The 25,928-nt window shown below is 52.9% G+C and overlaps 1 protein-coding gene across 8 annotated transcripts in view; it reads left to right on the forward strand.

The window, feature by feature from the left end:
• RAVER1 (ribonucleoprotein, PTB binding 1) overlaps positions 1-25,928 on the forward strand; it is a 317,338-nt gene that overhangs the window by 190,496 nt on the left and 100,914 nt on the right. The gene's annotated exons all lie outside the window — the stretch shown is intronic.

A 25,928-nucleotide genomic window follows, 5' to 3' on the forward strand; every position in this document is an offset into this window, starting at 1 on the left:
ACATGGGATGGCCAGAATGATCCTTATGATGCATACGAGCCACAACCCATCCCTGACACCTCTACATATCGTACAAAGCCGTCGCCTACTGACTACACCATTGTTTTTAACCATCTAGTGGATAGGGCAGCAAAATATTATGGTGTAGACATGAACACTGACCCAATAGAAGAGGATTTCCTATTTGACCCTTTTCCAACATCAGAAAAAAGTGTACGTACACTTCATATGTTAAAAGGGGTACTAAAACACGCGCCAGACATATTTAAAGACCCAGCCAGAGCGCCTGTCCTCAATCCCAGAATTGAGAAGTATACATCAGACCCTACTTATATTAAGTCACAGTTGCCATTAGACTCACTAGTTGTATCAAACGCTCGAAAGCGAGCTAATTCACAAATGACAGGAGATGCTCCCCCTCCTGACAAGGAGTCAAAGATATTAGAAGCCTCAGGCAAAAGAGTGGCCTCCCAGGCATCAAATACAGGGAGGATTGCAAACACACAAGCTCTATTAGCACGCTACGATAGAACACATTATGACCAACTGGAGGGTTTATTACAACACCTGCCAGAACCTTTTAAAGCTAAAGCTAACTACCTAATACAAGAAGGCAAATTTATCACAAATGCTTCCATTAAATGTGCACTGGATGCAGATGACACATCAGCAAGGTCCATCAACACTAGCGTATTACTATGCCGGAATGCGTGGCTACGCATTTCTGGCTTTAAGAATGAAGTGCAATCAACCATCCTCAACCAGCCAGTTAACCAAGATTTCTTGTTTGGCCCTGCAGGAGATACCATCTTAGAAAAGATGAAAAAAGATACTGATACTGCTAAGTCTGTGGGCGCACTTCAGTTTCAACAATCCAGAAGTTCCTTTCGTCGCTCCTCCTTCAGAGGCTCAGGAAGAGGCAACATATCCCAAACTTCCTCTACATTCAAAAGTAATACCCAGAGCACTTTTAATAAAGGCTCCCAACAGAGGAGGTTATAGAGGCAATAATAACAAGGGCAGAGGACGGGGCGGCAACAACACCAGAGCCTCCACCGCCACCAAACAGTGACTTGTTCACACTCCCTCCAGACCACTTAACACCAGTCTGAGGCAGACTAACACAATTCCTACCAGTCTGGAACACCATTACCACAGACAGGTGGGTGAGACAAATTATCCAGTATGGTTATTGCCTGGAACTCACTTCTACTCCACCCAACATGCCACCCAAACACCGTCCAATGTCCAAAGAACACATTACGCTGTTACAACAAGGTCACATCCATGCTAGAAAAGGGAGCCATAGAGCCAGTCCCTTTTCAACACCAGGGAACAGGAGTATACTCTCTATACTTCCTAATTCCCAAAAAAGACGGATCCCTCAGACCGATACTGGACCTCAGACCTCTGACCCAATACATACACTCAGAGCATTTCCATATGATCACTCTACAACAAGTGCTCCCGTTACTCCAGCAAGGCGACTTCCTTGCTACATTAGACCTCAAAGATGCATATTTTCACATACCTATACATCCAGCTCACAGGAAATATCTCGGGTTCACAATAGAAGGTCACCATTACCAATTCAAAGTTCTCCCCTTTGGGGTAACTACAGCACCAAGGGTTTTTACAAAGTGCCTAGCAGTAGTAGCAGCACACCTCAGAAGGCAACACATCCACGTGTTTCCATACCTGGACGATTGGCTCATAAAAGCCAAATCACACGCACAGTGTGCAAACCATACGTCTCAGACAATCCAGCTGCTGCACAGTCTGGGTTTTCAATAAATTACCAAAAATCACATAGGCAGCCATCCCACATACAACAATATCTGGGAGCAACAATAGATACCTTAGTGGCAAAGGCATATCCAAATCCAGCCAGGATAGCCAACATACAGACTCTCATTCAAATATTTCAGCCACGCCACTCCTTGCCAGCTCGAGTGTTCATGCAGCTTATAGGCATGTGGCCTCCAGCATATTCATTGTCCCTCCTCCCGACTTCAAATGCGTCCATTGCAGGAATGCCTAGCACGGCAGTGGAACCAAGCTCAAGGACAAGGATATTCTCGCCTCAGTGCCTATTCTGATCATGGGTCCGGCGCTGCAACTCTGGGCAATAGCTTGCTTAGTCTCCAAAACGGCCCCCACAACGCGAGGGATGCCTGGTCTGCACCATGGGGGTGCCCAGGAGTGGACACTTCACAGGGAAAGCCAGGAAGGGTTTGTAGGAGAGTAGGGTCTGCAATCCTATGATCACCCAGATTTTTGCTTTTTGCTTCACTGGTTTACGACTTTCCCTGGCTGTGGGCCTGCTAATCGGACCCACAGCCTAGCTGTTCTCTCTATTCCAAATTGTACCCAGGTACTGAATTGGCACTGGGCCCTCTCTGAGTCCCTGTACCCAGGGCTGAGGTGCACCCAGAAGTCTCCCAGGGGCTGCAGCATGTATTATGCCACCCCTGGGCTGACTAACCAAACAGACACAACTGGCTGCTTGACAGCTGGGGCAAAGTGGTGTACTCACCCTTTGCTTTAGATATAGTATACCTATATCTAACCCTAAAATGGACACACAGATCTCCTATCAGTCACTCCTATGGCAGGCCTTGACAATCCTGAAGGCAGAGTGCTTGGAATCGTGTGAGATGGTGCTCTGGCATGAGCTGAGCCTGTCTGTGGCTTTCGGGATCTATCCCTTAGCCGTTTCCCTGATAACGCATAGCATATACTCTTAAGTGCATTATAATCCTCGCGGGTATGTGCCAACTCTGGTATCGCTTTATCAAAACATGTCGAGTAAGGTGTCATACGAATTGGAATACTAACCCCTCGCCAATTCTGGCGACGGGGTTAGCATTCCACCCTTCTAGAGGGACACGACATGTTGGTAACCTGTAACCCCGGTTAAAGTCAGACAGAGCCTTAGCTCCACAAAATGGATGCTGCCACCGAGACACAAGTCTGCCCTCCTGTTGCTGGGAGTCCTCCCAGCGCAGGAGGCAAGGACAAAGGGTTTCCTGTCAGGGGCGGTGCCAGCACCGTCCCAGACAAGATTTTGTGTATCCTAGGTAGGCAGGGCTTTAGAGGAAGGTGACTGCAAGTGGCACCCCGGTGCTCACTGTGCATAGGCCGGCTTGAACCAGTTCCAGGGGCACACCAGACCCTGAGCTGGGGAAAGGCCGCCAAAGGAGAGGGGTGTAACCACCCCCCTCCTGGTCCCACCCACAGGGCAGGACTTAGTCGCGTGCCAGCCCCCTTTTTCAGGATAAAGGTAGGAGCAGGCCCCCTTCCAAATTAGATCAATCTTTGAATCCTGAACCGACCTTCTACACGAAGAACTCAAGACTCTTCTCAAGATTTCTCCCTTGTGACTAAGGAGTAGTCACCCTGCAGCAGCAGGCACCAACCAAGCATCGCGGTTTGTTGCCAGTCTCTCCTCCGGATCAAGACTGCTCCAGCACGACGAGAACCTGATTCCCTGGCACCTCTGACCTCTACCTACATCATCAGTCACGCTGAGATTCGTGGGTGTGACGAGACCTCGAGGGACCGGCCATCTTCAGAACTGCACGACGCTTGACCAGCACGACCACCGAGTGACCCTCGACTGAGTGCTTTGGGGTAAGAGAAGCCCCGACCCTGAGCAGCTCCAGCACCGAAGTTCAGCCCCCCTGCATCCACGAGATTTGCGTGGGGCCCTTCTGCTCTTTGCTGCTCACCGCGTTGTCCCGGTCACTTGCCCGTTGGCTAGTGGCCCTCTGACGACGAACTTCGACGACAATCACCGCTGGTCTGGTTGCTCCAGACTGGCCCTTGCTCCCCTCCAACAGAGGAGCACCCCGGACCCTCCTGGTCCACTCCAGACGCCATTTTAAGTCCACCGCGTGAGCTTGCATTTGCCAAGACTTGTTGCCCCAATCCTGGGTCCAGCGACGTCGACAGCAGATACCTTCGTGGGACAGTTCGCACCTCCATCCTGGTCGCCGACAACGCCTCCTGGTCCGAGAGACTGCAGAGCCCAGCAGCGCCCACTCACCTGGTCGAGGTGACTTTGTCCGGTGCCATCCTGGTGCCCACCTAAATCACTGGCTAGTGATTCAGAACTTGGTCCCCTCTGCTTACAGGTCTTCGTCTTCCCTGATCCAGGCTTGGATCTCCACGAACTTTCTTCACTGGTCGCCTGCCAGCAACTTCTTTCTTCAGGCTCCTGGTTCTTCAACGAGGGTTTCCGACGCAACTTCAACCCTATGCAGCCGCAGCCCCTGGGCTAGGTAAACTGAGTACCCCGGTGCTCCAGCATAGTCCAACACCATAAGTGTTCGGATCCACTCCCGTTTTCGGCCCACCTAGTCGGGTTCGCCCGAGAACAGTAACTTTGTCTTTACTAGCCTCCATAGACTTTTTCCCGCCTTACGCGTGAGAGTTCCCACTCTGCACACGACGTCCACAGGTCTCCTGCTCCTAATCGAAGTGTTTAGTATTGTAGGCCTAGCGATTCTAAAGTCTATGAGAATAGTTACTTACCTGCTAGTAATTCGCATTCCACTTCTTGTGTATATGGTTTTTCGTGCCCCTCGGGCATTTGTGTAAATTGTGCGACTTAAAGTATTTTTATAAGAGTTTTGTTGTGTGCTTAGCTCCCTGACTCATAAAGAGTTCAGGGTAGTCTTGTTAGAAATAAATACACGTTTATTTTCATAACAACTTGTGTGGTGTCCTTTCACTGGGTGTTCAAGGGGTAATGTGATGGTAAAACAGCTGGCTTAACACGCCCTCTAGAGTCTTAGCCTTAGACTGCTCGTATCCATGCTACTAGGATAGCTGGTCTATAAGGTTGACTTACAACCAATCATCAATAAGGGTTGTTTGGACTGATACATAGTGATCACTAGAATAGTGAGCACTGCATATCAGGCCAACTTCTCACAGGGTTCCCTTGCGGTATTCGTACAAGCGCCGGGAAACCCACTGCGGGTAGCTGTGCGCTATACAAGTACAAAAACAAAACATTGACAGGTTGGGGAGCCCACCTACTCCAATACACAGTCCAAGGGCTCTGGACAGTCAAGCAAAATACACTGCATATAAAACACTTAGTTGCTAGCAGTATTTCTAGCAATTAAAGCCTTCCAGAAATACTTGTACAACAAGGCTGTGTTAATCCGGACGGACAACATGACAGCCATGTACTACATCCAGAAACCAGGGGGAACACTCTCCGCAGCTGTCTCACCTAGCACAGAGCATATGGAGGTGGGCAATTCCAAAAAAACATATTTCTCCTCTCAGAACACCTACCAGGGAAAGACAACCAAATAGCAGATATACTAAGCAGACACAGCCAACAGATACACGAATGGGAGATTCACCCTCAAGTTCTCCAACCATTCTTCCAAAAATGGGGACATCCAGTCATAGATCTGTTTTCCACAAAAGAAAACTCAAAATGCCAGTCCTTTGCCGCCAGGTTCCCACACCCGTTGTCAAGGCAATGCGATATGGATGAACTGGTCAGGCAGATTTTCGTACGCTTTTCCACCAACCCCACTGATTCCATTAGTGGCACGCAAACTAAGGCAACCGTCACTCACAATGATCCTGGTTGCTCCCACATGGGCAAGACCACCATGGTACACGACGCTCCTAGAACTCTCAGTAGTTCCACATCAAAGACTGCGCCTGTCGCCACAGCTATTAACTCGGAACCATGGAGAAATCAGGCACCCAGATCCCTATCAGATGAACCTAGCGATCTGGCTCCTGAGGTCTTAGAGTTCGTATATCTCAACTTGCCTCCAGACTGTATGAAAATTATCAAGGGAGCAAGGCGCCCAACTACTAGAGCATGCTACGCAGCTAAATGGAAAAGATTTGTAATTAATTGCAATAATAACAAAATCAATCCATTAGATGCCTCCTTCCAAAACATTATCTGTTACTTATTACATCTTCAACTATGCAATCTGGCATACTCTTCCATAAGGCTACACCTTGCTGCTATAGCAGCATATCTCCAAAAGAGACAACACGTGTCCCTGTTCAGAATACCTTCGATCAAAGCTTTTATGGAAGAACTTAAAAGAATTATCCCTCCAAAACATCCACCTTCGCCATTCTGGAACTTAAACGTAGTACTTATCAGACTTATGGGGCCAACTTTCGAACCACTCCATTCATGTGAATTACAATTCTTAACATGGAAGGTGGCATTTTTGATTGCTATTACCTCCCTCAGGCGAGTGAGTGAGCTACAGGCACTAACCATTGCGGAACCTTTTATGCAAATACACCACAATAAGGTAGTGCTTTGTACTAACCCTAAGTTTATGCCAAAAGTTATATCCACGTTCCATATCAATCAGTCAATAGAATTGCCAGTTTTCTTCCAAAACCCGCAGTCAGTGGCTGAAAGAGCCCTACACACACTAGATGTAAGAAGAGCTCTGCTATATTACGTTGACAGAACTAAACCATTCAGGAAAACAAAGCAACTATTTGTTGCTTTTTCTCCACAACATAAGGGTAATCTCATTTCGAAAACAGGAATAGCCAGATGGATAGTTAAATGCATTCAAATATGCTATCAAAAGGCTAAACTCACTCACAGTCCCCCCAAAAGCCCACAACGCGCAAAATGGGGCATCCATGGCTTTCCTAGGAAATATTCCCCTAGAAGACATATGTAGGGCGGCTACATGGTCTACCATACACACTTTCACTAAACACTTCTGTGTGGACGTGCAAGCAAAGCAGCAAGCTGCTGTAGGCCAGGCTGTCCTTAAAAACTCTTTCAAACTGCTGCAGCTGGTACAGGTGACCACCGCTAAAGGAGATACTGCTATACAGTCTATGCTAAGATATGAATTCAGCTGGCCACATGCCTCGAACGGAAAATGCTACTTACAAGTATGCATCTGTTCTTGGCATGTAGGGCTGCTGACATTCATATCGCCCACCCCGGTGCCTGTCACAGCTGCAGTAATCTTTTCTACATACATTTACATGGTCATCTCTTACTTTTCTATACTCCATCTTTGCCACCATGGCGAAAAACGATCTGAAGATGGAGAGGATGCCCATGCGCACTGTAGTCCAGGGGAGGAGTCACCTATCTCGTGATACTTCGAAGACTCTTCCAGGACAACAAGGTGCAAACATCCGGACCCAACACTAGGCGGTGATCTATGCTAAGATATGAATGTTAAGATATGAATGTCAGCAGCCCTACATGCCAAGAACAGATGCATACTGGTAAGTAGCATTTTCCTTTCACGTTTTTACTGTCAAAAACATGTTCTGCCCATGCAATGTGCTACACCTTGCTTAAGCGCTATATAGGCCTGTCATAGGGGTGATTTACACATTGTGCAGGGGGTGACTTGGTTTTGCCATTGGTTTAAATGGCAAAGTCAGGCTAGCAGTTTTAAAGCTGCTCTTCCAGCCTGTGACAGACAATGGAACTCTTTACTTTTTCCATCCCCTGGTGGCACAACCAGTGCTGCAATCTATGGGGGTGACCCTCTAACTTGCATGCCCTGGCTACCATATACTACGGACTTAGAGGTAAGTTGGGGTTTGCCAGTTAGGTGTTAGCCAATTCGACATACACCATGAGTGCCTTCAGAATAAAAAAAAAGCAGCAGAAGTCAAACCTTTGGCGGGATTGCAAAAAGAGGTGTTGGACCCAGCCTCGTGGCGTGGTCCCGCTCCTCCCCGCATGGCGGGCCCGGGACAGCAGGGACCCCGGTCCTCCACGACGAAGCTACCTCTCCAACCCTCAACGAGAGCCGCCACTCCTGGCGACCCCCGGCTCTCCCCCTCAGGAACACGGCGACCCCTGTTCGCCCCACTCTGCTGGTCCAGGGCCTACCCGGGCCGCCATCTCAGGCCCCGACTCCATCTTGGACCCTCCACGTCCTGACCACGTGGCCTCGGCCCGTCCTCGGACGCGACCCCAGCGAAGCCCCGACATCGAGGCACCAAGATCCGACCAGGTGGTAAAACGGCCACTTGACGGATTAAGGAAGAGGGGAGTTTCGATGGCCCCGGACGCCTGGTTTCGATCGCCCTCCGGCCTCCCTGGGCGCTGGCTCCACCCCCCTGCTGGGTGGCTGGACCCTCTCATCCCGGCCCCTCTGACCCCCAGGCGCAAGGGTCCGGACATCAAAGGACTCCAGACCTATATCTGGGGGCAGCTCTGGAATGGGTCAGCAGTTGTATCCTGGAGTCGAGAGCCCTGCTGACGCTGTCGCGGCTGACCCTAAGAAGAACTCACTACTTTAACCCCTGAAACCATCTTCGGAGCCTGCTGGCGCTGCCGCGGCCCGACCTCGCTGAAACCACCCTGGGAGCCTGCTGGCGCTGCCGCGGCCCGACCTCGCTGAAACCATCTTCGGAGCCTGCTGGCGCTGCCGCGGCCCAACCTTGCTGAAACCACCTTGGGAGCCTGCTGGCGCCGCCGCGGCCCGACCTTGCGGAACCCCCCAGCTCGAGGATTGAGAGCTGTGCGTAGGGTATCCCCGTACCAGGCTGGTGCAAAGACTGTCCCGCTACCCCTTACCCTCAGTTACCGAGACTTTAAGGATCCCTCGATCCATTTGTACATAGTGCCGAAAGAACCAATCGTTATTGCTGATAAAGATTCTAAGAAGTTATCCTCTTGTGTTGTGTCCCCTTTGTAGTGGTGTGATTGCTCTGCTGTTACGATTCTAGGAGAGGAGCCTCACCCAGGAGGCCTCTCGACGGCGCTCGGCCAACTCCATACGGAGAGGTGGGTCTCGGGGTGGACAGTCGGACACCTTCTGCCTCCCCAGGGACCGCCTTTCTAACATTGGTGGCAGGCGGTGCGATCCGAGCCGACTCAAATCGTACAGAGTGACTCGCCCACTACTGACAGAAACACACCGCAACCATGACTACCAAAGAAACCAGACCGACCACGGAGTTCCAGAAGGAACGATTAGAAGATTATAACCATAAAGAACTGAAACAATTCTGCAAGGACCTGGGCATCGCTACCACTGGACTAAGCACCAAGGAAGATTTCAAGCCAGCCCTACAAACATGGGTGGAGGCAGAAGCGACACCACCCCAGAGCGAAGACAACACAGTTCCGAACATGCACCCGGAGACCGACGCAACCCCAGCGGGGGAAAGACCTACAAACCTAGACACGGGCCTCTCCCACGAAGACGCCCGAGAGCGAGAAAGGAGCCGGCTCCACGAATTGGAGCTCGCCCGACTCCGTCTGGACGGAGAACTACAGCTAGCCGAGAAGAAGATAGCCCTTGAGCAACTACGATTGCAGGGAGACCTAGAGGAGAAACGAAGGCAGAGAGACTTAGAGGAGAAGAACGAGCGGGGCTTAAAAGAACTTGAGATCAAGGCCAAAAATGGGGAGGCCAGCGCCTCCGGGAACCGAAGCTCGCCTCCTCCTGCAGACACGAAGGTCCATATCCCCAAAGATGTCGTCAAAGAATACTACAAAAACGACATCCAACAATGGTTTAAGGCCTACGAGGTAGCCATGACCTCTCATCGAGTACCCCAAAAAGACTGGGGTGCCGGCTTGTGGGGGAAGTTCATCAACGAAGGGAGAGACGCCCTGCTAGAACTCCCAGACGCTGAGATGACCTCTTATGAACACATGAAAACTTCCCTCCTTACTCGCTATGGACTCACCCCTGAGATGTACCGGCAGCGATTCCGGGACTGTAAGGAGCTCCCCGGTACTACCTGAGTGGAGTACGTGAACTTCTATAGTAGAGCCCTAGAGGGGTGGATCAAAGGCAGCCAGGTCACCACCTACGAGCAACTGTTCAACCTCATTGTATGGGAGCACCTCTCCAATAACTGTTTTATCGAACTGCGGCAGCATCTCCTCGACAGCAAGCTGACCGAGCCACGTCAACTCGCCGTCGAGGCCGATCGATGGGTGAGCATCCGGGTCCCCCCGAGCCCGATGGGAGACTACAGCCGAGGTTCCCCAGGGAACCACCGCCCGCGAGGCGGCGGGTGGGGCCCGAACAGGAACCGAGACTCCCCCGCGGGGCCGCCTTCGACCTCCACTTCGCCATCCCTGGCCAGAAGAGGGCCCCCCCCCCAGCATGGCCGGGGCCCCGCCCGAACGTCATCTGCCACAGATGCCAGCGGCCCGGTCACTATGCCAATGACCCCCTCTGCCCGATGAACCAACGACCCGGCACCACATGTCCTCCCAACCGCCAGATCGGCGCCGCCGCCCTGGGAGAAGAAAGGGGCGAAGAGGAGAATTATGACCACGACCAGACCGAGTGGGAGCCCGCCGCTATGTCTCTGGTATGTCTAGGCGAGAGAGACATGATCCCCCGGGCCCCAATCCCGGGCAACACTCAAAAGTACCGCCAATGGGTCACCATTAATGGACACCGGGTGGAAGCCCTCCGCGACACCGGAGCCAGCGTAACGGCTGTCCGTTGCCACTTGGTGACCCCTGACCAAATCCTGCCCAATGTGCTGTGCCCAATACGGTCGGCGGACAATTCCGAGAGCCTGTGCCAAATGGCCCGTATCCCTTTCGAGTGGGGATGGTTGTCGGGCATGCTAAAAGTGACCGTCTGGGACGATGCCCCCGTGGACTGCCTCCTCGGGAACGACCTAGAAAGTTCCCCCTGGGCCCACGTTGAGCGGAGAGAGCATCTGGGGATGCTAGGCCTTCCTGAGTGGGTCTGTGCGACCACCCGCTCCATGGCCGCCCGAACCACCGCCCCGACGGAAGCCGCTCCGACTGAGGAACCGGAGTGGCCCGCACCTCCGCCGCCCGCCGTATCCGAAGACACCGATCCAGGGCCCGACCCACTGGGGCCCAACGGTGAAGAAATTGCTGAGCTCGGCAACCTCCCGGAACTAGCCCAATGGCGCCAAGAAGGCGGCCCCACACGAAAACCGTTCCGGCAGGAACAGAAAACCTGTCCCTCCCTCGAGGGAATCCGACAACAAGCCGCCACGCAAGCCGCCGGAGACCCATCGGGGTCCCACTGGGTCTATTGGGACCACAATCTCCTCTATAGCGAACAAAAGCTTGCCGAACTAGGGGCCGGCTGGGTGCTGGTGGTCCCCCTCCAATTCAGAGACTTCCTCCTGAACCTGGCACACGATTTGCCCCTCGCCGGGCACCTGGGGCAGGACAAAACATCCAACTGCCTGGTGACCCATTTCTACTGGCCAAAGATGAGAAACAATGTGAACAATCACTGCCGGACTTGCCCCACCTGCCAAGCAAGCGGGAAGAGTGGAGGGAAGCACAAGGCCCCCCCTCCAACCCTTCCCAGTCGTCAACACCCCCTTCGAGCGGGTGGGAATAGACATTGTGGGGCCCCTGGAGCCTCGCACCTCCCAAGGACACCGGTATATTCTCGTCCTGGTGGACCATGCCACCCGCTATCCTGAAGCCATCCCTCTCCGGACTGTGACGGCCCCCGTGGTGGGTCGGGCGCTGATGGGGATCTTCTCCAGGGTGGGCTTCCCTCGAGAGGTCGTCAGTGACCGGGGTACGAACTTTATTTCCCGATACATGAAGTCCCTGTGGCAACAGTGCGGGGTCACGTACAAGTTCTCATCCAGGGGATACTCATCAATAGTCATAATCTATGAATAATCCCCGCCCATGTGCGGGATCCCGGAGCATATAGAAATGTGTGTGTATATATGTGTATATATGTATATATATGTATATATATGTATATATATGTGTGTGTATATATATATATATATATATATATATATATATATATATATATATATATATTTGCAGCCTAAAACATTTCCTAACTGGCAAAATTACATAAATTAGCATACATACAGTAGTACTCTTCCAAACCCTAAGGAAGAAAGAGAGCAGAAAACATTTGTATACAACAATGCTTTATTGCCATAGGTAAAACCTGTAATTGCATGCATTTGCCAGTAGGCTGCAGTAGTGTATAAAGCAAACAAAAAAAACTGACACCTTGCCTTTAAGGCATTAGAGTAGGGGTACCGTGCCTTAAAGACCTGAAGGCAACCCCCTGCTCCCATGATGCACCACAGGTGACAGTTGGGTCAGTTCTTTTTTCCGGCTCCTTCTGTGAGGATCCTGGAGCTTGAGCTCTTCAGTTTTCAACTGAAATTGTGTTTTTGAGAGAATTTTCTCTTAGATTTCGACATTTTTTGAATAAATAAGGCTTCTGGTTTATTTTTCTGTGGTAACGCACAAGAATTTCCTGTCAGAATGCCTGCTGTTCCGGAAATGTCCTTCTTGTGACAAAAAGATGGCTCTGACTGACCCACATTCTGTGTGTATTGTGTGGCTTCCATCTACACACATTCCTGATCAGTGCCATCACTGTAAAAAATTTAAAAGTCGGACTCTTCGCGACAGGGAGAAGATTCGACTTCATGCCATGCAGGAGATGGGCAAAAGTCACCAGGTGGGTGCTTCCACAGTCCCTAGATCTTCTCCTACAAGCAAGCACGGACAAAAACGGCGTCATTCCACTTCTCCTGTTCCCAGAAAGAGGAATGAAGGTCGAAGAACTCCGTCGAGGTCGTCGTCGAAAAGGCCCAGATCATCTTCACGACGTCAAAGATCGCCGCCGCAGTCAAGTAAGTCGGCATCGAGGCGCCATACTTCGGGCTCGAAGTCCATGGCTGCTACTACATCTAAGTCTCCGTCAACGTCGAGGCTTCCGTCGACGTCGAGACACTCTCCGCCGCCCCGTCGAGAGCTAGGACGGCATCTAGGTCGCCGCTGACTAGCGGGCCGCCGTCGAGAGGGACTGCCAGATCCCATCCTTCGACGTCAAGGAGGTAGACGCCGAGGCGACGCCAGGAAAGGTCGCCGTCGACGCGACGCCAGGAAAGGTCGCCGTCGACGCGACGTCGATACGACGTCATGGAGCATCTCCATCTGATCGACGTCGAGGGAGATCGACGTCGAAGTCTCCGGATCGACGTCTAGGTTCTCATTCGAGTCCTGCTCGACGTGATCGATCACCGTCGAGAGCATCAAGACACCGCTCGACGCCACTAGTCACCCAAACGTCTTCAACGTCGAGGCTTTCGCCGTCGAGGGATAAAGTGACGGTAGTGGTGGAGTCCCCTGGTTCTGAGACTTCAGGAGGCAAATCATCTCCTGGCTTGAACATCGTGCAGGTCTCTCCAGAATCTTCGCCCAGATCTGCGGGCAGGTCACGCAGCTTGGTGTCTCAACATCCTCAAGGGGCTGTATCTGGAGATCAGAGTAGTCCGGACTCTGATTACTCCCGTACATATTCTCCGTCTAAGGCAAAAACTCCGGCCAGACCATCTAGATCTCCTCGGAGTCCCAGGATTTCACCCAGGCCAAGATCTCGAGCCAGATCACGTTCTCCAGTGCGGCCAAGAACACCTGTCAGACCAAGATCTCCAATCCGGCCAAGACCGAGGTCTCCATCAAGACATCGCTCTAGGTCCAGGGACAGTCACAGCAGGAATCGTGACAGGTCCCATAAGAGGCGGCGTACAAGATCTTCCACAAGGTCGTCCTCGTCTAGGTCGTCTTACCGAGATTACTCTCCGACCTTCTCCTCTACGCCTCCTTCCCGAGTCTCTCCAATTGATGACCTCGCGACTTTCTCCGATGTTCTGGGCAGGGGAGCAAAAAAGCTGAATATTATGCTACACACTCCAGTGGTTCCCACTTCTGTGATTTTTGATACCCTCCGTCATCGCACAGCGCCCAGGCCTCTACTGCCCCTGGTCCCCGGCCTCCTAGAACCGGCTATGGCTACTTTCCTCACACCAGCAGTGGTTGGATCTGTTCCATCTCGGATAGCCAAGAAGTACAAGGCCCCTGCAGAGGATCCCTTGTTCCTCAGATCGGATCCTCCTGCGGATTCCATTATTGTGGCGGCTGCCATGAAGTCCCATGCAGGCTCTACTTCTTCAGTACCACCTGAAAAAGATAGTAAACTTATGGACTCGTTTGGTAGGAAGGTATGCAACACCTCTTCTTCCTTTATGAAGGTGGCTAGCGCCTCTGCCTTGCTTGGAAGGTACGACAGGTCCCTTTGGGACTCCCTGACTCGCTTTACAGACAAGCTCCCCAAGGAAGATCGCCAAGATTTTCTGGAGACTATACAGGAGGGAGGCCTTGTAGCCAATCAAGTTATTAGCGCCGCAGTGGATGCCTCTGACCTTGCGGCCCATGGCTATTCAAGTGGTATTTGTTCCCGTCGTTCGGCCTGGCTCCGCCTGACGGGGCTCAAGCCAGACGCCCAAGAAGATTTTGAATTTGCCCTTCAATGGGAAATCTCTGTTTGGTCCACACGCGGACGACGAAATGTCCAAAATGAAAGCAGAAATGGACACCGTCCAGGCTGTGGGATTAGAAAAGCGCAAGGAGTTCAAGAAACGCTTTCGCCAAGGAGACAGGAGGTCTTTCCAACAGAGGGTTCAAACCCCTCAGTGGCAATCTCAGTCTCAGCAGAAGACGCAGTTCCAGCAGCGTCGTCCTGGCAGAGGAAGAGGTGGCAATGACAGACAGCAGCCTTCCTCAAAGCAACCTCCTAAGCCCTAAACCATTGCTTCCTCCACGTCTGTTCGCCACTCCAGTGGGAGGGAGTGTTTCTCATCATCTGACCGAGTGGGAATCCATTACAAAAGAAAGATGGGTGCTGAATATTGTGCAGCATGGTTACTTGCTGAGGTTCAAATCTCCTCCTCCGCAAGTCCTCCTCCAATCGCGACATCTTCCACGTTACAAGAGTCAATTGCTACAAGGCGAAGTCTCCGTCCTTCTAGAGAAGATGGCCATAGAGGAGGTTCCCTCAATTCACAAAAATCAAGGAGTGTACTCCCGCTATTTCTTGGTTCAAAAACGAGGAACTGTCAAAGAATACAGGCCCATTCTAGATCTTCGAAGGCTAAACAAATTCATACGAAAAGAGAAGTTCCGTATGCTCGCCCCGCATCAGATCTTCCCACATCTTCATCAGGGAGACTGGATGTGTGCCATCGACCTGCAGGACGCCTACTTCCACATACCAGTGTCACTCAAGCATCGGAAGTTTCTAAGGTTTCGGATCGGACGTCGTCACTACCAATATCGAGTGCTGCCGTTTGGCCTGAAATCTGCACCTCGGACATTCTCCAAGTGCATGGCGGTGGTGGCTGCTTTTCTCCGCAAAAGAAAGATCTTCGTCTATCCATATCTAGACGATTGGCTGTTGAAGAGCTCCACCCCGTCGCTGCTTCAGAACAATCTGTCGTTCTGCCTCAATCTGAAAAAATCAGTTCTCAACCCTTCTCAGCGGATCCACTACCTGGGTGCTTCTCTGGACTCACTACAGGCAAGCGTGTGTCCTTATGAGGAGAGGTTGTCATCTATGCTCCTGAAGGGTCGCCTTCTTCTGGACAATCAGGCCCCCACAGCCAGACAAGTGTCCTCTCTTCTGGGATCGATGGCTTCATGCATTTGCATCGTGCCCAATGCTCGCCTTCACATGAGACCTCTAAAACAAGCCCTCAAAGATCAGTGGTCTCGGAGATCGGATCAGTGGGAAGACCGGGTCTTGCTTCCTCAAGAAGCCAGGGACTCGATCAGATGGTGGTTGAAACGATCCAATCTCCTCCGAGGAGTGCCGTTCCATCGTCCTCCTCCATCTCAGTCAATTGTCACGAAAATACATATATGTATGTATGTATGTATGTATGTATTTTCTATATGCTCCGGGATCCCGCACATGGGCGGGGATTATTCATAGCTTATGACTTTGAGTATACCCCTGGATGAGAACTAGGATTACAGGTAAGTAACTAATCCTTCACGACCCCCTACCACCCCCAAGGGAATGGATTGGTGGAACGCTTCAACCGAACTCTCAAGGGGATGATCATGGGCCTGGAGGAGCCCTTGCGACGCCAGTGGGACGTGCTGCTGCCCTGCCTCCTCTTCGCCTATCGGGAAGTCCCTGGGATTCAGCCCCTTCGAACTATTGTAAGGACACCCCGTCCGGGGTCCCCTTAGCCTGGTCAAAGAGAGCTGGGAGGTTACAGTCCAAGATGCTCCCCCCGACGTCTACCGGTACCTCCTGACCCTCCGAAATCAGACTCGGAAGTTCAGGGAATTGGCCGAAGCCAACCTCGAGGCCAGCCAGGAGGAGATGAAACGCTGGTATGACCAAAACGCCTCTTCCATTGAGTTCGAGTCGGGCCAACAGGTCTGGGTTGTGTCCCCGGTCGAACCTTGTGCCCTCCAGGACAAGTGGACGGGGCCCTTCAAGGTGGTGGAGCGCAAGAGCCCTGTCACGTACCTGGTGGACATGGAATCCCCCCGGAACCCCCTCCGGGTCCTCCACACCAACAGGCTCAAGCCTCACTTTGTCCGAACGGAGCTTAGCCTGCTGATGGCGGGGCCGAAGACGACTCCGAGCCCCTACCGGACCTCCTGAGCACCTCCGAGAGGGACGGCTCTGTCGAGGGGGTCACCCTCTCCTCCGCCCTGACCCCAGAACAGCGCCGAGACTGCCAAAAGCTTTTGGGTCAATTTGCAGACTTGTTTTCTCTCACCCCCGGAGTCACCCAGTGGTGCGTCCACGATGTCGACACCGGGGACAGCCCGCCTGTATGACACCGGGCCTACAGAGTTCCCGACCGAGTTCGGACCTGCATCCAATCGGAGGTCTCCAAGATGCTGGCCCTGGGGGGGTAGTAGAACCCTCCGACAGTCCGTGGGTGTAGGAGAGTAGGGTCTGCAATCCTATGATCACCCAGATTTTTGCTTTTTGCTGCACTGGTTTACGACTTTCCCTGGCTGTGGGCCTGCTAATCAGACCCACAGCCTAGCTGTTCTCTCTATCCAAATTGTACTCAGGTACTGAATTGGCACTGGGCCCTCCAAGTCCCTGTACCCAGGGCTGAGGTGTACCCAGGAGTCTCCCAGGGGCTGAAGCATGTATTATGCCACCCCTGGGCTGACTAACTAAACTGACACAACTGGCTGCACGACAGCTGGGGCAAGGTGGTGTACTCACCCTTTGCTTTAGATATAGTATACCTATATCTAACCCTAAAATGGACACACAGATCTCCTATCAGTCACTCCTATGGCAGGCCTTAACAATCCTGAAGGCAGAATGCTTGGAATCGTGTGAGATGGTGCTCTGGCATGAGCTGAGCCTGTCTGCGGCTTTCGGGATCTATCCCTTAGCCGTTTCCATGATATCGCATACCATATACTCTTAAGTGCATTATAATCCTCGCGGTTAAATGCCAACTCTTGTATCGCTTTATCAAAACATGTCGAGTAAGGTGTCATACGAATTGGAATACTAACCCCTCGCCAATTCTGGCGACGGGGTTAGCATTCCACCCTTCTAGAGGGACACGACATGCATGTAACCTATAACCCGGTTAAAAGTCAGACAGAGCCTTAGCATCCACAAAATGGATGCTGCCACCGAGACACAAGTCTGCCCTCCTGTTGCTGGGAGTCCTCCCAGAGCAGGAGATAAGGACAAAGGGTTTCCTGCCAGGGGCGGTGCCAGCACCGTCCCAGACAGGGTTTTGTGTATTGTAGGTAGGCAGGGCTTCAGAGGAAGGTGACTGCACGTGGCACCCCGGTGCTCACTGTGCATAGGCTGGCTTAAACCAGTTCCAGGGACACTCCAGACCCTGTGCTGGGGAAAAGCCCGCCAAGGAAGTGGGTGTAACCACCCCCCTCCTGGTCCCACCCCTAGGGCAGGACTTAGTCGCGTGCCAGCCCCCTTTTCCAAGATAAAGGTAGAGACTGTCCCCCTTCCAAATCAGATCATCTTTGGAATCAAGATACCACTTTCCACGAAAGGACTTCACGATTTCTTCCTCAAGATTCTCCCTTGTGGCTAAGGAGTAGTCACCCTGCATCCGCAGGCACCATCTAAGAACACTGCGGTCTGCTGCGCGTCCTTCCTCCGGAATCCGACTGCCCAGCTCGACGAGACACGGCTTCCCTGGCACCTCTGACCTCTACCCACCTCTACAGCACAGCTGAGAACCGTGGGTGCGACGAGACCTCGAGGGACCGGCCATCGCCAAGACTGCACGACTTCTGCACAGCAAGCCCACCGAGTAATTTCCTGGTGAGTGCTTTGGGGTCCGAGAAGCCCCCACCCTGAGCAGCTCCAGCACCGAAGAGCGGCCCCCCAGCATCTCCACGATCGGCGTGGGGCCCTTCTGCTTTTTGCTGCTCACCGCGTTGTTTGGCTACTAGCCCGCTGGCTTGTGGCCTTCCGAACGACGCCCGACGACAACACTGCTGCTGGTCTGGTTGCTCCAGACTGGCCCTTGCTTCCCTCCATCGGAGAAGTACCCTGGACCCTCCTGGTCCGGCTGAGACGCCATTTTAGGTCCACCGCGTGGGCCTTGCATTTGCCAAGACTTGTTGCCCAATCCTGGGTCCAGCGACGTCGACAGCAAGAACCTTCGTGGGACAGCTCTCACCTCCATCCTGGTCGCCGACAACGCCTCCTGGTCCGAGAGACTGCAGAGCCCAGCAGCGCCCACTCGCCTGACTGCGGTGACTTCGCCCGGTGCCATCCTGGTGCCCACGTAATCACTGGCTAGTGATTCAAGAACTTGGTCCCCTCTGCTTTCAGGTTTCCTTCTTCCTTGATCCAGGCTTGGATCCGTCGAACTTTTCTTCACTGGTCGCCTGCCAGCAACTTCTTCCTTCCAGGCTCCTGGTCCGGCACGAGGATTCCCGACGTCTTTTCAGACCTATGCAGCTGCAGCCCCTGGGCTAGGTAACTTCGGCACTTCGGTGTCCCAGCATAGCCTCACTATCCAAGGGTCAGGATCCACTGTCGTTTTCTCCCTACCAGGTCGGGTTCGCCCGTGAACACTAACTTTGTGAATTCTAGCTCCCATAGACTTTGTCCCGCATCCCGCGTGAGAGTGCACACTCTGCACCCGAGTCCCCTGGGCCTCCTAGTAGTAATCTAACGATTCCCTAGTCAAGTCCTAGCGATTCCAAAGCCTATTAGTACTGTTACTTACCTGCTAGTAATTCGCATTCCACTTTTAGAGTATATGGTTTTTCGTGCCCCTCGGGCATTTGTGTATAACGTGCTAACTTAAGTATTTTCATAAGAGTTTTGTTGTGTGCTTAGCACCCTGTCCTCATAAAGAGTACAGGGTTGTTGTGATTCTAATAAATATATTGTTTATTTTCATAACACTTGTGTGGTGTCCTTTCACTGGGTGTTCAAGGGGTAAGGTGATGGTAAAACAGCTGGCTTCTTAATCAAAAGGAGGGAGGGAGATCAATGGATCAACGGACACTAGTTACCACTAGAGTGGAAGGTCCAGTTACAGCATGTGTCCGTGAGTGGTCTTCACTAACAAAACGGGGGGCTGAACTGTTCCTGCAAGGAGTGGGAAGAGAATAGGAAGACTACAGAGGGCTGTGCAAGAACTGGCGTGACCAGAGGTGTATATGTAACACCTGTGGGCATCCCTTTTGTTGGATGTATTTGCCTCACACACCCCGAAGGATGTCATGCTTCATCATCGGCGGTTGCTCCTCGTCGGGGGGGCGGTGCAATCCCCGACGGGCACACCTCAGAGGGGCACTTTGGCGGAGATCTTTTGTATCCAACTGCCCTATGGTGAAGTGTGGGTGTGTGGGCGGAGAGGCAACTGCGCCCAGGGTGAAGGTTAAAATGCAGTAAGAGGTACCGGAAACTATTTTATTCTGGTGGTCCCCCTATTGCAGTTAAAATCGTGAAAACGAGCTCACTCAGTGTCACCTCGTTAGGTAGAGTGACCTATGTAGAGCTCTGAAAAACAACAAGTGGTCAACATGTTTCTCGCAATTGGTCACCTACCCATCTCCGCCGGACACGGGCAGAATGAGCCAAATCTGAAGGCTCACCCCGATGTACTGACCCGCCGACCACTCATGTGGTATTTAGCCCTTAACCCTTAGGCATAGGACTTCCCATTGAGGTAAACTGCACACCTATACCACACCATATACATGACACTAGCATGTTATTGAGTTATATTTTCTTCTTTACTTTTCACGTTCTAAGGTCCTGATGAATCGCAGGATACTAATCCAATTGCGAGAAACATGTTGACCACTTGTTGTTTTTCAGAGCTCTACATAGGTCACTCTACCTAACGAGGTGACACTGAGTGAGCTCGTTTTCACGATTTTAACTGCAATAGGGGGACCACCAGAATAAAATAGTTTCCGGTACCTCTTACTGCATTTTAACCTTCACCCTGGGCGCAGTTGCCTCTCCGCCCACACACCCACACTTCACCATAGGGCAGTTGGATACAAAAGATCTCCGCCAAAGTGCCCCTCTTTGAGGTGTGCCCGTCGGGGATTGCACCGCCCCCCCGACGAGGAGCAACCGCCGATGATGAAGCATGACATCCTTCGGGGTGTGTGAGGCAAATACATCCAACAAAAGGGATGCCCACAGGTGTTACATATACACCTCTGGTCACGCCAGTTCTTGCACAGCCCTCTGTAGTCTTCCTATTCTCTTCCCACTCCTTGCAGGAACAGTTCAGCCCCCCGTTTTGTTAGTGAAAACAGCTGGCTTAACACGCCCTCTAGAGTCTTAGTCTTAGACTGCTCGTATCCATGCTACTAGGATAGCTGGTCTATAAGGTTGACTTACAACCAATCATCAATAAGGGTTGTTTGGACTGATATATAGTGATCACTAGAATAGTGAGCACTGCACATCAGGCCAACTTCTCACAGTGGGCCAGTCCTGTCGTCCTGGTCCCAAAAGCCACCGCCCCGGGCACCCCTCCTGAACTAAGATTTTGTGTGGACTACTGGGGGTTGAACGCCGTCACCCGAACCGATGCTCATCCCATTCCCCGGGCCGTGAACTGATCGACCGCCTGGGGGCGGCCCGCTACCTGAGCACCTTCGACCTAACCTCCGGCTACTGGCAGATCGGACTCACACCGGGCGCCCAAGAGCGCTCCGCCTTCTCAACCCCTGATGGCCACTACCACTTCAGGGTGATGCCCTTCGGGATGAAGAACGCCCCCGCAACCTTCCAGAGGCTGGTGAATAAGGTGCTGGCGGGGCTAGAAGAGTTCAGCGCCGCCTACCTGGACGATATTACGGTGTACAGCCTCCACTGGACCGAGCACCTCAAGCACCTCTGGGAGGTCCTGACGGCCCTCCGACGGGCCGGACTGACAATAAAAGCCAGCAAGTGCCAGATAGGCCAAGGTTCCGTGACCTATCTGTGACACTAAGTAGGGAGCGGCCATGTGGCTCCCCTCCAACCCAAGATCGACGCCATCATGGCCTGGGAGCCCCCGGTCACCTAGAACGCAGTCAGAGCCTTCCTGGGGCTCACTGGGTATTACCGGCACTTCGTAAAGAATTATGGGAGCATTGTCGGCCCCCTCACCGAACTCCCTTCCAAGAGACAACCACAGAAGGTGCATTGGACACCGGAGTGTCAGGCCGCCTTTGAGACTCTGAAGGCAGCGATGTGTACCGCCCCTGTGCTCCAAGCCCCCGACTACAGCCGGGAATTCATAGTACAAACAGATGCCTCGGAGCATGGTGTCAGGGCGGTCCTTTCCCAACTCAACGCCGAAGGAGTTGATCAACCTGTGGCCTTCATCAGCCGACGTCTGCTGGCCCGAGAGCAACGCTGGAGCACCATTGAGCGAGAGGCCTTCGCTGTGGTGTGGGCCCTCAAGAAACTCCGACCCTACCTCTTCGGCACCCACTTCCGGGTGCAAACTGACCACCGGCCCTTGCGGTGGTTGATGCAGATGCGAGGAGAGAACCCCAAGTTGCTGCGATGGTCCATCTCCCTCCAAGGGATGGACTTCACTATGGAACATCGCCCCGGCAACGACCACGCCAACGCCGACGGCCTGTCCCGCTTCTTCCGCCTCGACGAGGAGAACCCCCAAGACGATGGGTGACTCTCTCCGCCTTCAGCTGGGGGGGGGGGGGGGGGGGGGAGAGTGTGTTGGACCCGGCCTCGTGGCGTGGTCCCACTCCTCCCCGCATGGCGGGCCCGGGACAGCAGGGACCCCGGTCCTCCACGACGAAGCTACCTCTCCAACCCTCAACGAGAGCCGCCACTCCTGGCGACCCCCGGCTCTCCCCCTCAGGAACACGGCGACCCCTGTTCGCCCCACTCTGCTGGTCCAGGGCCTACCCGGGCCACCATCTCAGGCCCCGACTCCATCTTGGACCCTCCACGTCCTGACCACGTGGCCTCGGCCCGTCCTCGGACGCGACCCCAGCGAAGCTCCGACATCGAGGCACCAAGATCCGACCAGGTGGTAAAACGGCCACTTGACGGATTAAGGAAGAGGGGAGTTTCGATGGCCCTCCAGCCGTCCCCGGATGCCTGGTTTCGATCGCCCTCCGGCCTCCCTGGGCGCTGGCTCCACCCCCCTGCTGGGTGGCTGGACCCTCTCATCCTGGCCCCTCTGACCCCCAGGCGTGAGGGTCCGGACATCAAAGGACTCCAGACGTATATCTGGGGCAGCTCTGGAATGGGTCAGCAGTTGTATCCTGGAGTCGAGAGCCCTGCTGACGCTGTCGCGGCTGACCCTAAGAAGAACTCACTACTTTAACCCCTGAAACCATCTTCGGAGCCTGCTGGCGCTGCCGCGGCCCAATCTCGCTGAAACCATCTTCGGAGCCTGCTGGCGCTGCCGCGGCCCAACCTCGCTGAAACCACCTTGGGAGCCTGCTGGCGCTGCCGCGGCCCGACCTTGCGGAACCCCCCAGCTCGAGGATTGAGAGCTGTGCGTAGGGTATCCCCGTACCAGGCTGGTACTAAGACTGTCCCGCTACCCCTTACCCTCAGTTACCGAGACTTTAAGGATCCCTCGATCCATTTGTACATAGTGCCGAAAGAACCAATCGTTATTGCGGATAAAGATTCTAAGAAGTTATCCTCTTGTGTGGTGTCCCCTTTGTAGTGGTGTGATTGCTCTGCTGTTACGATTCTAGGAGAGGAGCCTCACCCAGGAGGCCTCTCGACGGCGCTCGGCCAACTCCATACGGAGAGGTGGGTCTCGGGGTGGACAGTCAGACACCTTCTGCCTCCCCAGGGACCGCCTTTCTAACAAGAGGCATTTTATTATCCAGTATTAGGGTATCTTTCATAGATTCACATGCCTGAATCATTCCCCGGCGTCAGGATGGAAGTCCCTGGTACATAAGTAAAGTAATATCCCATTAGACTTAGAGAGTAATGGGCCTAAGGCCTCACATTAGTAACATATCCAGGTCCTTTTGTAACAAGGACCAAACTCTGAAAACACCCAATCAACTATCACCACCCTCTGGAACCTTCCTGGAAGGAGCTGTAGACCCTCAGATTTTCCACCGCACATTGTGCTAAGGTATTCTCCACTGATCTCTGCTCAGGCTTTCCTTGTTTCTTGGATTCAAGTGATTTTTCTTCAGGATTATCTTTGTCGGAGTGAAGTCTTATCTGTCTTCATGTCAGACACTCCTAAGAAAGGCCTTTTTTGGTTGAGGACTGCGTCGCACTGCGTAAGCAGTGGGCGGAGCTCCGAGATTTTATGCTTCTTAGTAAGGGGGCTTGAACCCGCCTCTCTTCTCCATTGGCTGGCTTCCTAAACGGAGGCCAGCCATTGGAGGAGAGGGGCGTCACTCTGTTCAAGCCCCGTCTTTTTCTGATTCGGGGGCGTTTTTTTAAGCTTCTTGTTTTCTTTCTCTCCTCTTCCCATTGGCTGGAATTTTACCTTCCAGCCAATGGGAAGAGGAGAGAAAGAAAACACGCCCCCGAATGCGAAAATGAGGCTGCGTTTCTCCGAGGCATTTCTGCGTGGTCGCAGTCACAGCTCATGTCTCTTGTTTACTTTTATTTTATGGTTTGCAAGCAATTAACATTGCTGTGGAAGCTACTTAATGCCTCCAAGACATTAAAACCAATTCGATGTTAACTACAGGAATTGGTTTCTATATACGATGCTTAACATGTGCCAAAACTCTTACGGTCCGACCCGTGGTACAACACAGAACTCGCTAACCTGTTTGCGACTGTTTACAGGCTCGCAAACGTTCACACATCAGGCCCTTAGAGTGTAATTTTCGTAGCCCACCACCTTTTTGAATCGTACCAAACCTCTCTGACCACTCCAACGCGAAACAAAACAGAATTGAAGTGAATGGTTTGGAAGACCGACGATAGGATCATGTCCGTCGCAAAAAAAACGAATGCAGAAAGCTTCTGAATTTAGGGTATTGATTGCAGTAACACTCGATTGGCTTGCAGGTCAGTACAAAGTATTATCTTCCTGGACGCTGGAAACGATCTGACTAATATTATCCAAATCAAAGAACACCTAAGACGTTCTATCCCACCAATGCCTCTATGGTAGCTGTATGGCCCTCTGCTCTTACGCGCTTCTCCTGCGACGCTCTGTTTGGGCCACGCTCTCTATGGTTAGAGGCTGCGATGATTGGCAGAGGTGTTTGGAGTCGGGCGGTTTGAGAGAGGCCTGCTCAGCTCAAGGGTTTCTGTGTTTGTGACCCCCCCCCAACCCCTGTTTCTTGCTTGAGTTTCGCACCCGTCGTTCAGTGCCCCCCCCTCCCCTTCGGGCGCCATGGCAGACACGGCCGCCCCGGTAGGGAAGCGGCTACTCCTACTGTTCTCAGACTCGAACCCGGTGACCCCCCCCAGGGCCCCTGCAGGAGCTTAGGCAGCGCGGCTGGCACAGCGGGACCGTGCGTGGCATGAGTGGCGCTGAACCCCGTGAGCTGGCGGTGAGTGAGAACAAGGGCAGTCAAGGAGTTTGAGGAGTGAGTAATGAATATATGCCCACAGCGGGAAGTCTAAATAGGGGGATTTTCCTGTTGTGGGCGGGAGCGATCAAAAGGAGGTAGAGGGAGCCTTGTCATGAGAGCAAGGGATGAAAGGAGGTAGGGGCGTTACTGTGTAAGACCCACACTCGCTTCGAAGATCAAAGCTGCAATGTTTCACTTCGATTCTCAATTTCTTCTTTTAAAAGTAGTAGTATCCCCAGTTGCATGTCAGTAGGGAAAATACAACAACACATTCTCCGTGTCAGGAGAAATCACTTTTAGGTGTTGCAGGAATTGGACATATTTGTTGTTGTTGGGGGCGAGGGAGGAGGCTAACGAGTTGTCAAGCAGTGTGGGCGGAGACATCTCTACATACATGTCAACATTTCCTTTGGTTGGCTCAAGTTGTTGTGGGACAACGTATAACACGGGGGTCATTCTCCGGGACTAAAGGTGGCTAGTAAGCATTTTAAAGTATACAGCTTCACTTCCCTCATGAGCACGTCTTCATTTCACCATTCACGTGAGTGTGGGGGGCTCTCTCTGTGTGTGTGGGGGGGGGGGGGGGGCTCTGTGTGTGTGTGTGTGTGGAGGGGCTCTGTGTGTGTGTGGGGAGGGGCTCTGTGTGTGTGTGTGGAGGGGCTCTGTGTGTGTGTGGAGGGGCTCTCTGTGTGTGTGTGTGTGTGTGTGTGTGTGGAGGGGCTCTCTGTGTGTGTGTGTGTGTGTGGAGGGGCTCTGTGTGTGTGGAGGGGCTCTGTGTGTGTGTGTGTGGAGGGGCTCTCTGTGTGTGTGTGTGTGTGTGTGTGTGTGTGTGTGTGGAGGGGCTCTCTGTGTGTGTGGAGGGGCTCTCTGTGTGTGTGGAGGGGCTCTCTGTGTGTGTGGAGGGGCTCTCTGTGTGTGTGGAGGGGCTCTCTGTGTGTGTGTGGAGGGGCTCTGTGTGTGTGGAGGGGCTCTGTGTGTGTGGAGGGGCTCTGTGTGTGTGTGTGTGGAGGGGCTCTCTGTGTGTGTGTGTGGAGGGGCTCTCTGTGTGTGTGTGTGGAGGGGCTCTCTGTGTGTGTGGAGGGGCTCTCTGTGTGTGTGGAGGGGCTCT

The sequence above is a fragment of the Lissotriton helveticus genome, chromosome 1_1 (genome assembly GCF_964261635.1).
Source record: "Lissotriton helveticus chromosome 1_1, aLisHel1.1, whole genome shotgun sequence".
Classification (NCBI taxonomy): Eukaryota; Metazoa; Chordata; class Amphibia; order Caudata; family Salamandridae; genus Lissotriton; species Lissotriton helveticus.